The 13282-nt window shown below is 44.5% G+C and overlaps 1 long non-coding RNA gene across 2 annotated transcripts in view; it reads right to left on the reverse strand.

Moving 5' to 3' along the window:
- The window catches only part of LOC128313966 (uncharacterized), a 59721-nt gene extending 48155 nt beyond the window's left edge, over positions 1-11566 (reverse strand). For both annotated transcript variants that reach the window (XR_008295191.1, XR_008295190.1), the window contains exons 1-2: positions 4089-11566; positions 632-794 (exon numbers count right to left, since the gene is read on the reverse strand). This is a non-coding gene — a long non-coding RNA (uncharacterized LOC128313966). The remainder of the gene's footprint in view (positions 1-631; positions 795-4088) is intronic.
- Positions 11567-13282: the final 1716 nt, after the last annotated feature.

The following is a 13282-nucleotide window of genomic DNA, read 5'->3' on the forward strand; positions in this document are numbered from 1 at the left end:
ATACAAGCCCACTGATTATGCAATTAGATGTCATAGCAATGCCAAATTACTATCAAAGCTTCTAGTTACACTTTCTTTACCTATCTTGCATGAACTGGCAACGAACATCTCACGTTAGATCTGTTCAAAGATAACACTCTGAGCCACACTGCTAAAATCACAATAATCTTCTCATTTAAGAGATAAACGTGAACAGAATTGGATAGAATTGGTATAAACTTTGTAGAGAAACAACCTTTGCATCCAACTTTGAAAAAGATGATGGACCTCTGTTAGTGAAGAAGGAAAGAGAAGGCATCTTAACATAATACTTGCCAGTTAATAAACACTCCATAAAGTAAGTGAGCTGGATTTGAATCAGGCAGGGAAAAGCAAGCGTTATTTGTTAAAAAGTTAGACAGAGGCATGTTTGCTGCTGCAAGTTGAGTAGTGCTGATGAACTCTCAAGTGAAAGCACTTTGAGGGGCTTTGAAATCAGACAAGGATCAAAACCTGGCAATGCCGTTTATTAGCCAAGTTGGGGTAATCATTGACTTTTGGGAGCCTTGGTGACCTCATCTATGAATTAAGAATATCACCGACTTCCCAGATCTGTTGAGGAAATTCAAATCATATAATACAAAGTTCCTACCTCAGTACGTGGCACTCAGTAAATGGCAGCGACTGTCACCGAAAGCAGGCAGCGTCATGGGGAGAACGCCAGCTCTGGAGCTGGGCAGACCTTGGGGTGTGAATTCTGACTTCACCACCTGTGTGATGTTGGGCCCTTTCACTTCAGTGAGTCTGTTTTTTATCTGTAAAATAGAGACATCAGTACCTACCTATCTTTCAGGTTAAAGTAAGAATTAGGGTTGATCAAGGTATGTGAAATGGTGGCCCAAAGTAGTGCTCAAAAGGTGGTGGTTCCTGTTTCTCCCTCATATAATTTCTTTGTTGAGCTATATTCATATTGTCATACAATTCACCCCTGTGAGTGTGCAGTTCAGTAATTTCTAGTATATGCACAACGCTCTGCAACCATCATCACTATTTAATTTCAGAACAGCTCCTGGCTTTTAACCCATGTAACTCAGTAACTTGAGCTCGGCCTCTGTCCTCTTGCCAGCTACCGGAGGCTTGGCAAAGCCTGACACGGGAGCCATCACACCAACAATACTCTGCAAGATTTCTTAACATCTCCAAAGTCTCACACCCCACAGCCTCAGCTCCAATCTATTCTCTCTCCTCCTCCCCATCTCCCTTCTCTGAGCAACTGTGTCCTTCCCAGTAGATAGGTCTGTGTCCTTTCTAGTCCATTCCCTTGGCTTCTTCACTCCATTACTGCCAGTCATTACCTCGCCATGTCAGGGACTGTTTTTCTGAGACCTGTGTCCCCTCTCATGATGAGGGGGTCTGAAAGAGGGATTCCCAACCGGAGCTACATTTCTCACCTGCCTAGCATCTATGTGGACTAGGTAGACTGGTCCTCATCCCTGGGAGGTGGGCATAAAGGTCACTTCCAGGCTTAAGTGATTGAGAAGGGGGTACTTCTCCTCCACCTTCTCTTTCCTTCTCCGCCAGCTAAAGGCAGGACGGACTCCACTTCAAGGAAGGAACATGGGTTCATGAATCATCACATGTGAGGCTACCTATGGAATCCCTGATAGGATTGACGTTAACAAGAAATGAAACGATCATAGTGATGCTATGGAGAACTGGAAGGTCTGCTTATTACAGAAGCTAGTTTTGCCTTGGTTAGTATACCTGCTTAGCTCAAAGAAAACAAAACCCTTTTTTAACCTCAGAAGCCCCCAGAGGGAAAATGGTTATACATATTATCCTTCATACAGATTTTTCTGACCTATTATTATTACTCTTATTATACACTCAATTCACCCAATTCCATTCAAGACTGGGACTTGCAGGGATGATAATAAGATGTCTCTGTTGACAGAGAGACTGAGTTGCTCCCTGAGGCTGGGGGAATGCTTCTGGGGCAGCTAGTAAGGGCCTTCCACCCCATCTCCCACCCTCTACTCTAGGATTAGATGCTCCGGCTTGGCCCCCTGACTCAAGTGGTCAGTGGTAACAGGGCTTTCATAATTCATAAATGCATTTATTCATTTGGCATCTTCATAAATTCATTTATTCATGCCTTTACTTGTTCGCCTACCAAATGTTTCCCAAGACCCTACCTTGTAACTAGCACTGCTGTAGGTGACACGGAGTTTGGAGAAATGAAGAGGTCTTGGTCCTTGTCCTTAAAAGGCAGAGCACAGAGGCAGAGATAAGAGCAACAGCTTGTGATTAAGTCTATGTCAAAGCAGTGGCACAACCCTCTGACAATGGGCCAGGGAGGCCTGGGGGTTTGGTGGAATCTAGAGAGCTGGAGGCTTCTAGATACGCTGGGGCTTGTGGTCAAAAAAGACAAAGGCCTCGGCAGGGGCTACGCCATCTCCCAGCTCGGGTGGAGCCTACTGGCATCGTGTTAAAGCACAACGAGAAGGAGACGCCAGAGTTCAGTTGGCTGCCCCAAAGCACTAGGGAGTGGACTCTGGCTAACTACAAACAGAGATGATACCTCTCTCCTTCAAGCTGGCTAGAACAGTTCCAGAGAACAGCACAAAACCTTCCTTGGAGACAGGCAGGAACTCGGGCTGAATTTCAGTTGTCCAGTCTGGCTCTCTCCCTTTTCTTCTTCTCTGGTCCCTAAGCCAGTAGCCCAGGTGAAACTGCCATCAGACCTGCCCAGACTTGCTTTGCCAGAGAATCTTCCATGGTGTCACCCAGGGGGAAATTAGTGCACCTTCTGTTGTGTGTGTGTGTGTGTGTGTGTCTATGCGCGCACGCACACGCATCTAAGAACAGGAATCCTCTGGCACAGGTGCGATGGTTTCACACCACTACTACCTCTTGCCTCTCTCCTTGGAAAGAAAATCAAGAGGGCCATTTTTTATAGCCCAGTGGGTAGGCAAAACGGGTTTGAAATCCACCTGAGATCTAGTCCTGGGGCAGCCCTGGGATCAAGAAGACCAAGGGTTTGGGTCAAAGCTCACAACCACACAGGGGAAACACCTAGCGTTTCTTCCCCTACAAAAAAGTGAGAGGCAGAATGGGAAGATGAATATGGTTCTGGTGTCTCCCCTAGTCTGTCCCTATGACCAGAGATTACAGACCATGCTATCTATTTGCGCTACAGGACTCAGATATCCTCCCAGGGGACCAGCCGAAGGCTCATTGATCGGATGTCTGTCATTGAGGCTTCTCAAACTCCTTCCCATCCCGCCGGGTCTTAGAGAGCACAGCCCCAGAATTCTTAGGTGACAACATATTGTTTCTCTAGTGGCCAGTTCCTTCTGTTTGAGATGTTTCCTTAATGTATTTGTTGAATGATGATGCTGAGAGAACTTGCCCAGGGTTTCTGTACCGAGTCACCATGACCCAGAGGTTGACCCTTAGGTTTGCTGGTTTGAGAACTTAATTTCATCAGTTCCTCACAGATAAGCAAGGTATGGAGAACCACGTCCCTTAAATAAGGGCCTGAATGACAATGAGGAGATCAGGTAGGATCACTGGTGCCCATCTTTTCTCAGAGAACTCCTGAGGATCATACCACTCAGGATGCTGAAACACAAAGCAGATATTCTTAATGTGGACACAAGCAGGGAAAAGCTCCACGGGATATCCTTTGCTCCTAAGGGATATTTAATCATCCTAGAGTACCTGGATGAACTGCCTACTGCACTCTGGAGATGTTTCTAGTTGAACAGTGCTGGTTCTCAGAATCAGAGGGATCCCACTCCAGCCTGGAGCTTGAGAAGCACCAACCAGTTTGGTGTAAACTCACACAGACCACGCCCATCTGTGATGCCTGCCTTGACCCAGACATAATACAGTACAATTGAACCAATAACTTTAGTGCTTCCCAACTTCTTGTCCATCATGCAACCATACACAACAATGTTTGTGTGGCATACTGGGTGTACTGATAGAGGGACTTGTCATCCTAAGTCCTGTTCTGCCACCCTAAGGTTCCAAGAAAGTAAAAGCCCCCATACAACGGTGGGTCATTGTTGCTAGCGAACATGTTAGAAAGCTCTGGCACATACCATGATCTTCTTCACTGGACTTGGGGGTATTTAGTAGAGATGGTAAGTTCTCCAGTCTCATCAGCAACACACCTTCTTTTAGGATCTGATTCTTTTAACACTGAGTCTCAGGGTGTTTTGGTTTTACTTTCGGCAGATGAATTCTTCTAATCCTCACAAATCTTGAATACCTTCTGTTCTCTCCAGGTCCCCTCTTCAGGGCTGAGGCACCCAGCTCCCAGCTGCTGAAGGCTCTCAGCTGTGTCCCTTACTAGGTCAGTGCCCTTGGCAGAGAACTGCCTGGCCCAAGATTGAGGCCCCTCCCAGGGGTGGCTCACATCCAGGACTGGCTAATGCAGCATTATAAAGGCCAGGCCTCCTGGCTTCAGTTGGAAGTCATTCTGAAAGCTCATTCCAGCTCCAGAATTCCATCAGATTGTCTAAGGGCTCAGTTACAACTATATTAAAGATTAGTTTCTTCTTCTGACCAATCATCATAGGTGTCCCTATGGAAGTACACCCAACTGCTACACTGTAATTCTTGGCATCGGATCTGCCTCCAAGGAACCCTATCTAGGCCATACTCTAAGATCTCTTTAGGGGTGCCTGGGTGGCTCAGTTGGTTAAGTGTCCAACTCTGGCTCAGGTCATGATCTCACTGTTCATGAGTTCGAGCCCTGTGTTGGTCTCTGTGCTGATAGCTCGGAGCCTGAAGCCTGCTTTGGATTCTGTGTCTCCCTCTCTCTCTGCCCCTCCCCTGCTCACACTCTGTCTCTCAAAAATGAATAAACGTTAAAAAAAAAAATTTAAGATCTCTTTAGCATTCTACGTACGTCTTTTACCTTTTACTGCATAAAATGGCCAGATGTCTAGAAAACTCACAGAGTAAATGTTAAAAGTTATTTGATAATGTGAGGTCTGGTGAGCAACTGGAACTTCTGAGAGAGGACAACGATTCAAAAGAAAAGTCCGAGTTTCCCTGAGGGAAAGGAGAGAATCCAGAGAGACCAAAAGGCTATCCACCCTCTACATCTCCTAGGACCAGTTGCCTTCTCTCTCTGGGCCTCATCTCCTCCATCCATCGTGGGATCACCACCTGATTGCTCTGCTCAGACTTCCTAGGTTCTCTGTTTCTGTTTCTCTAAGGCGGTAGTCCCTCCCAACTTGCATGCGTCAAATAACCTCTGGGTGGCAGGGGGTGCGGGGGAGAGGGGAAAATGGGTGATGGGCATTGAGGAGGTCACTTGCTGGGATGAGCACTGGGTATTGTACCTAAGCGATGAAGCATGGGAAATCTACCTCCAAAAACAAGAGCACACTTTACGTACTGTATGTTAGCCAATTTGACAATCAATTATATTAAAAAAACAAAACAAAACAAAACAAAACAAACACCTCTCAAAAGACTTGTGAGGACACAGACTGCTGGGTACCACCACTAGAGTGTCTCATTTAGTGGGTCAGGGGTGGGGTCCAAGAATCTGCATATTTCTCACAAGTCCCAGGTGATGGAGGTTGGGGGGCCACGCATTGAGGACCACAGCTTGAATGGTATCTAAGGGCTGCCTCTTCTTTCAGACAGAAAAGGGGCTGGTTCACCAATTATAACGCGGTGGCACTATTCCTCAAGTGACTTTAAAGAGTTAATTCAGCTTCTTCATTTGCTTAGTGAGAAACTCTCTGTTTAAGGAAGTGCATTCCCAGCCCAGTTGGGGCCCAACTCTCAAAAGCTAAATCTTATGGGCAAAAGAGGTCACTTTCTTCCAGAGGAGACCGCAAAGGCTGAAAACCAAACAGATTTGGGTTTATGGCAAGCTCCTCAAAGCAGAGAAGGGAAGGAGGGAAGAAACCGTCTTTCTTGAAGACTCTTGCCACCTGAATGTGGCCTGCGCCCCGATGGTGTCAGACGCTGAACCTCCCCTTGGGCACAAGGTCTCAGACTCCAGCTCCCCGGGATTCTGGGGAAAGTGCTATAACCTTCTGAGGCGTGCTCGGTGCCAGCAAGAATCATCATCGGCATGGGGCTGTGCCACTGGAAGCAGTCTCCCTTCTCTGGCCTGGGGCCTCGCCACCCAGTCTGTTTTTACTGGACATCTAGGAGGCCTCAGAGCCCAGGCGTCAGGGCACTTCCTTCTTAAGAGTGTAGTGTCTGGGATGCCGAACCCCGGGCCTGCCAGTTCCCATGCACGCCTCCAGGCCATGACCTAGCTTTGCTGGCTCGAGGAAGGCAGGCTTTGCCTGTTGTCAACAAGTATTTGGTTGGACGGTGCCCTGGAGCTGTCTTCTGGAAGCACTTGGGCACTGCATGGATCAGGGACATCTTCTAATAAACCTTCTCTTTTTCCCCAAAGGCAGTTTACCCAGGTTTAAAGCGTGAGAGGATTTCAGGAATCCAAGGGACCTTGACAAACCAACCAGTCTGGCTCTTTAATAACCAGACAATCCCAGTCATAGTCACGAAGACATTTTACAGTCTGCAGAGTCTACAAAAGGCTTTCATGTACATTTCACGTTCCCCTCACATAGCACATTGGATCTGTTAAAGGTCTGCGGACTCTTCTTCTAAAGTGTGCCCTGTGGACCCGTCCGCTCTCCCCATCTTCCCTGCTGCCACCCTGGCACCCTCACCTCTTCGGCGTCAGCCTCCAAACACGTTTGTTCTTTTGTGCCTTGCTCCTCCGCCACCCATTTTCCACATGCTGACCAGAACGATTTTTTAAAAATATACATTGGTGGTGGCTGCACAACCTTGTGAATGTACTAAATGCCACTACAATATTCACTTTAGAATTTTATGTATGTTATGTGAATTTCACCTCCATTAAGACGTGTGTGTGGGAGCACCCGGGTGGCTCAGTCGCTTAAGCATCCGGCACTTGACTTCGGCTCAGGTCGTGATGTCATGGTTCGTGGGATTGAGCCCCACGATCTGTGCTTGGGATTCTCTCTCCCCCTCTCTCTGCCCCTACCCCACTTGCACGCACACTCACTCGTTTTTACTCAAAATAAATAAATAAGTTAAAAAAAAAAAGATGTGTGTGTGTATGTAAATCACCATATGTCGTGTGTTAGCACAAAACTCCTCAATGGTTTCCCCGCTGTATTTAGAACGAAACCTAAATTTTTTTCCATGAGAATACTAGGCCTACCTGATGTGACCTTGCGACCTTAACCTACCTCATCTCCTACCACTCTTTATTGCACGGCTCTGTTTCCAGGCACACTCACTTCCTCTCTGCACAAGCACACTGAGCTCATTCCTAAGAAGCTCTGCATGCCCCAGTCTATAATAATGTTCCACCCAGATCCACCCAATCCGAAGGAGCCCCACGCAATCACAATCAGCACCTGGTTTTGCATTTTATTCACATCACTATCTGATATTGCCTTGTTTGCCTAATTGTCTGACTCTTGCCCCTCAAGAATACTTGTTCCCTGTCTCCTTCAACAGTGTGCCCCAGGCTCTAGAACAATGCCTGACACATAGCAGTTGTATTAGTCAGGTTCTCCAGAGAAATGAACCAATAGGAGAGAGAGAGAGAGAGAGAGAGAGAGAGAGAGAGAGAGAGAGAGAAAAGAGAGAGAGAGGAGAGAAGAGATAGAGAGGGGAGAGAGGAAGAGGGAGAAAGAGAGAGAGAGAGGAGACTTATTACGAGATTAGTTCACATGATTATGGAGGTTGGCCAGTCCAAAATCTGCAGTGTGGGCCGGAAGCCTGGAGATCCAGGAAAACTAGTGGTGCAGGTGAAATCTGAAGGCAGTCTGCTGGAGGATTCCTTTTTGCTGGGGGAGGCTGATCTTTTTGTTCTAACCAGGACTTCAACTGACTGAATGAGAGCCATGTACATTGTACAGGATAATCTGCTTACTCAAAATCCATCAATTTAAATGTAATCCCATTTAAAACACCTTCCAGGTGGACCCATAAAATTAGCCATCACAGTAGATATTGTGTAAGTGTTAACTGAATTTCTAGTTTGATCCTTGGAAGGTCTATGATACATGGATGACTAGCCCCACTTCATAGGTGACCCTGGAGCGAGGAAGTTAATGGATTCATTTGAGAACACAGAGCTGGAAAGTGGCAAAGGCAAAGAAGGGCAAGCCCCTCTTCTACCACCGAGACCGGAACTCAGGTTCACGGTCTCCAGTGTACTCTGGACACACGTCGTCTCACGTGCTACGTCAAGTCAGGACTGCGTCTGGAGAGCACAATCTCTACTTTTCTCCGGAAGCTCTTCCTTATGGTTACAGAGATCTCCCTGCCAGGACAGGAGCCTGAGAAGAGTCCGAGGGACAAGGGCAGCGCTCTTCCCCAGGACTAAATGCCCTTTGGTTTTTTATGCCTGTTGCTTCCCACTCTCGTTGCTTCCACCACGTCAATCAACAACACGTGCAGGGGAAAAGCAACCCACGTTGTTGCTGTGGCCCACTGCTGGCTAAAGGAGCTACCATTTGCCAGATGCCTGCTGCGTGTCAGGCAACCTTCAAGAGTAGATATCAACTCCATTCTGCAGCTGAAAAAATGGAGGCTACGTAACTTGCCAAGGTCACAACTTGTAAATGGCAAGGCAGATTCAAATCTTGTCTGACTCCAAAATTACAGTCTTCTCACTACCCCACAGGGTCTCTTAAAAGAGGTCAAATCTGTGACTCCATTCACCACCTTCACTTCCTCCCCACTCCGTTCCCCTCCTCTGCCAAACTGAAGCAGTATGCTGTAGTGGACAGATCACAGGTCCTAGACAGAGAAGGCCTGGGCCCTTCCAGGCTGTCTGAACAAGCTGTTTGGTCTATCATTCTACAGTTTATTCATGAATGAAAGGAGAAAAAAGTACCACCGTTAGGATGAAAAGAGATGATGTCTGTAATGTTCTCTGAGACTAGAAAGCGATATGTGTGTTAATTGGTATTGTTATAATCTACACACATGACTTCTTTCTAGATCTGAAGTAAAAACCTAACTTGCAGGAGTCCTTTTCTGACTGATACAAACCCATTTAATCACTTGCTTGATTTGTATGCTGTGAGCATTAGCAAGAATTAGGGCCTCGTTTTCAAATAAATTCAGCATTTGCTATGTATCCTCAAATGGACTGTTCAACAAGGCAGGGAATGAAACTTCCATTTCCTTTTCATCCTTCTGTCTTGCCCAATGCAGGGATCTTCATTTAACAGAAGCTGGCTCAAGAATGAGAATTTGTAGGAGAAGTCAAGAAGTCATTTTGCTTGAGGGGAGTTAGAACTTTGATAAAGGCAAGTGTGGTGAATCAGAGGTGCAAACCGAGTGGGGGAGGGAGCTATTTCCCTAAATGAACTAGTGAGAAAAAAATGGGGCCAAGGTAGAGGGGCAAAATCCCGAAATCCCAATGCTTATCCATTTTGAAAGGGTGGGTACTGGTTCTTTCTGTCCTAGGGTTGACATGGTACCGTGTAAAATTTCTAAACCACGAGTCAAAAATCCTGGGCTGTGGAATCGCAAGTCATTTCATATCCTTAAGCCAGTTTTTAAATTTGTAACATGATAGTGCTGAACTCGATTATTGTCAGGTTATTGTTTCCAGCTCAAACATGTTATGTGATCACAGACAAGAGGCTTTCTTAACATACAAAGACCTCCTACAAACCAACTAAAAAAAAAAAAAAAAAGCCAGTACCCCAACAGAGAAGGTGAAGGATATAAGCAGATAGTTCACAGAAAAGAAAATACAGGCAACGTTTAAACCAAAAGAGCCATGCAAGTTAAAACTACAAAGAAATTCAATGTTTTCAACTATCAGATTGGAAATAGAGTTCCATGATGCATTGTGTTGCTGACTATGAGAACGCCAGCACTGTCAAGAAAGTAGTAGAAGTGTATACTGGATAATTTGGTGCTAACTATTAAAATTAGAAGCTCACATATTCTTTGATGTGGCAGTTCCACGCCTAGGTGTTTACACAGGTATGCTTACACACATGAACCACCACCTTTTAAAGGGCATTTCACAACAGCATCTTGGCAGTATCAACGGATTTTAAAACAACCTCACTGGCCATCTATGTACTGTTACTTAGATCAATTATGGTGCACTAGATTCCCAGACAATGTAATAATAGCAATCTTGAAAAACAATGAGCCATCTCTCTATATAGTACCATGGACAAACCTTCAAGATATACTGTTTAATAAAAAAAGAGACGGGGAAGACAAAAAGAATATATATGTTGTATAATATACATATTCCTTTTTACTTGGAAATACTTTAAAACTTACAACAAAAATTGCAAAAAAAAAAAAGGGTATAAAGAACACCTATGTGTTCAAAGCATAGCTTTGATACAAAGCCTGTAAACGCAGCAGAAGAAAACTACAAATAAGGCTTAAGAAATGGTTTTCATATGGCTGCTTGGTTTGTGACAAAGATGTCATCGCAATTCAGTACAGGAAGGGATGGTCTTTTCAATAAATAATGGTGGGTCAACTGAAATCCCTTAAAGTAAAAGGTTCATTGATCCTTTATTTCACACTCTATTTCACAGTATACCAAAAAATTTTTTTTAAAAACATAGACGTGTATATATGATTGTTAAAGCAATATGCTACCAGAAACAAAACAAAACAAAACAAAACAAAACCAAAACCACAGACGGTGTCTCTACAACTTTAGGCAGGCAAACATTTTTAAAACAAGATGTAAAAACCACTAAACAAGAGAAAAATTTAATAAATTGGATTCCATTAAAATTAAGAACTCTTCATCAAAAGACAACATTCAGAGAGTGAAAAGGGAGGTGACACACTGAGAAGAGAACTCCCTCCCTCCCTGTCATGACAAGGGCCTCATCCAAATACACAAAGACCTACAAATCAAAAGACTAAGAATGCAACAGACAAATGGGAAAACACTTGAAGTTGGCATTTAACAGAAGAGGATATTCAAATGACCCATGTGCAGATGAAAAGGTGCTCAATGTCATTTGATGAGGAAAATGCAAATGAAAACCAAAAATGTGATACCGCCACACTACCACCAAAATTAAAAGGACTGATTAGAACCAAATGTTGGCAACAATGTGGTAGACAACTAGAATTCTCACACGCTGCTGATGGAGTACAGATTGGTTCAACCACTTTGGAAAACCATTCGGTAGGTTAATTTTTTTTTAGTAGCTCTGAGGTGTAATTCATATACAATAAATTGCATATTTTTGTCGTGTATAACTTGGTGAGTTGTACATATGTATGTACCCATGAAGCAATTGCCACAGTCAAGAAAATAAACATGTCCACCACCCCCAGAAATTTCCTAGTACTTTTTGGAACCCATTCCTTCTCTCTATTCCCCACCACTTGATACTTAGGCAACCGCTGATCTGCTTTCTATCACTATGGATCAGTTTGTCTTCTCTAGGATTTTATATTCATGGAATCACAGAGTAGGTATTTTTGTACCCAGTTCTTTTACTCACATATTGATTTTAGAATTCATCCATGTTGACTTAGCTATTGTTTTTTATTGCTGTACCCCATTTGTTGATCTATGCACCTGTTGATGGACAGCTGTGCTGTTTCCAGTTCTTTACTATTACAAATAAAGCAGCCCTGAACACTAATGTACAGGTCTTTGTGTGGACATATGCCTTGTTTTCTCTTGGATAAATGGAATGACTGAATCATAGGTAGAGGTACATGTAACCTTTAAACAGATGAGCAGCAGTTTTTAATAGAGCTAAATGAACATGTTCCCTATGACCCATCAAGTCCACTCTGGCTATATTCCCAAGAGAAATGAATGTATACGTCCACCCAAACATATGTACCAGAATGTTCATAGCACTTTATTTGTAATAGCCAGAAATTAGACACATATCCAAAAGCCCCTGAATGGTCGCCAGAAATCCTCCACCACTGGGGTGTTCCTGAGATGCTTTGAGCCAGCCGCGGGCCTTCTGTCGCTCAGAAAATCTGACTGCTACAATCACTCCATTACATATACCCTCAATCCCCCTCCCCCTCTTCTCCTGCCCATGTTCTTGACTGTCAAACCCCAAGAGTCCTAAATTCAGATTGCTACCTACTTCCTGCCGGCAGGTGAATGTGACTACAGAAAAGCATGCTTCTTTGTGACTGGTGTCCTAGTTTTTCTCAATTAGGAATAGATCAGTCCCCTAGGGGGCATTTGGAAATGTGACCGGGAGTTCTTTTGATCATCACAATCAGTGAGGGGTATTACTAAGGGCCAGAGATGCTAAATGTCCAGAGGGCCAATAGCCTGGAAAACACTGCTTGACCACAAACCTCAAGTGGTAAGTGCTGACCACAATCATGCTAGAATTCCTTCATCGATTCCTTTTTCCACTCCCCAGACAACTTTTCTCTCTTCTCATTTCAAACCTCTAAAACCTTTTCCCTCTTCCTCATTTTCAGCTAAAAACCCTATCTCTTAATCGAAAGAAAAAAACAGGAGAGTTCAAGAAAAAATGTCCACATTCTCTTGATTATCTACCAATATACCTACAACTACACCCACATACTCAGTGTCCCCTACTGTCGCAATGGGTAAAGTGTCCAGGATATTTTCGAAGTCCTGCACCAGATTCTATCCCCTCTCACATACTCAACAATTTCCCCCCTGCAGTAATTTTATCATCAATTTCCCCTCTCTGCTCTATTATTCCCATCAGGATATAAATAGTCCATACAATTTCACAACCCCCCAAATATTCTCCCTTGACATCATGTGACCCTCCACATTTTAGAAGGATCGTAATGTACAGGGAGCCAAGAGGCCTGGCTCTGCCACCATGTCACCAATGACCTTGGGTGGTTGACCTTTGCACACCTCTTTTTCTCATCTATAAAATGAAAAGGTGATACAAGTGAATCTCTAAGATTCCTTCTCTGGTTAACACTGGATATCGATGACATGTCCCCTCACAATGTACATACACATCAGGCAAGGCACAAAGCAGAGCGAGGCTGTTTAAGAAAGGTATTGTAAGCCACACACTCCTCCACCGGAGGAACATGGGGCACGGGACAGGAACACAAAGGATCCTTTTACCAGGGAGGTTAACAGTAAGGGCCTTCAAATAGGGATCAAGTTCAGGGTGGGGGAGATCAATGAAGTTAGGAGAACTGGTGGAGGTTTCCTGGAGGATAGGGTTTATGACAGGGCTTAAAGGATACTCAGAGGAACAGTAGAAGTTCAGAGCTGCAGAAACTCTGCCAG

Source organism: Acinonyx jubatus, chromosome C1 (genome assembly GCF_027475565.1).
Source record: "Acinonyx jubatus isolate Ajub_Pintada_27869175 chromosome C1, VMU_Ajub_asm_v1.0, whole genome shotgun sequence".
NCBI classification, from domain to species: Eukaryota; Metazoa; Chordata; class Mammalia; order Carnivora; family Felidae; genus Acinonyx; species Acinonyx jubatus.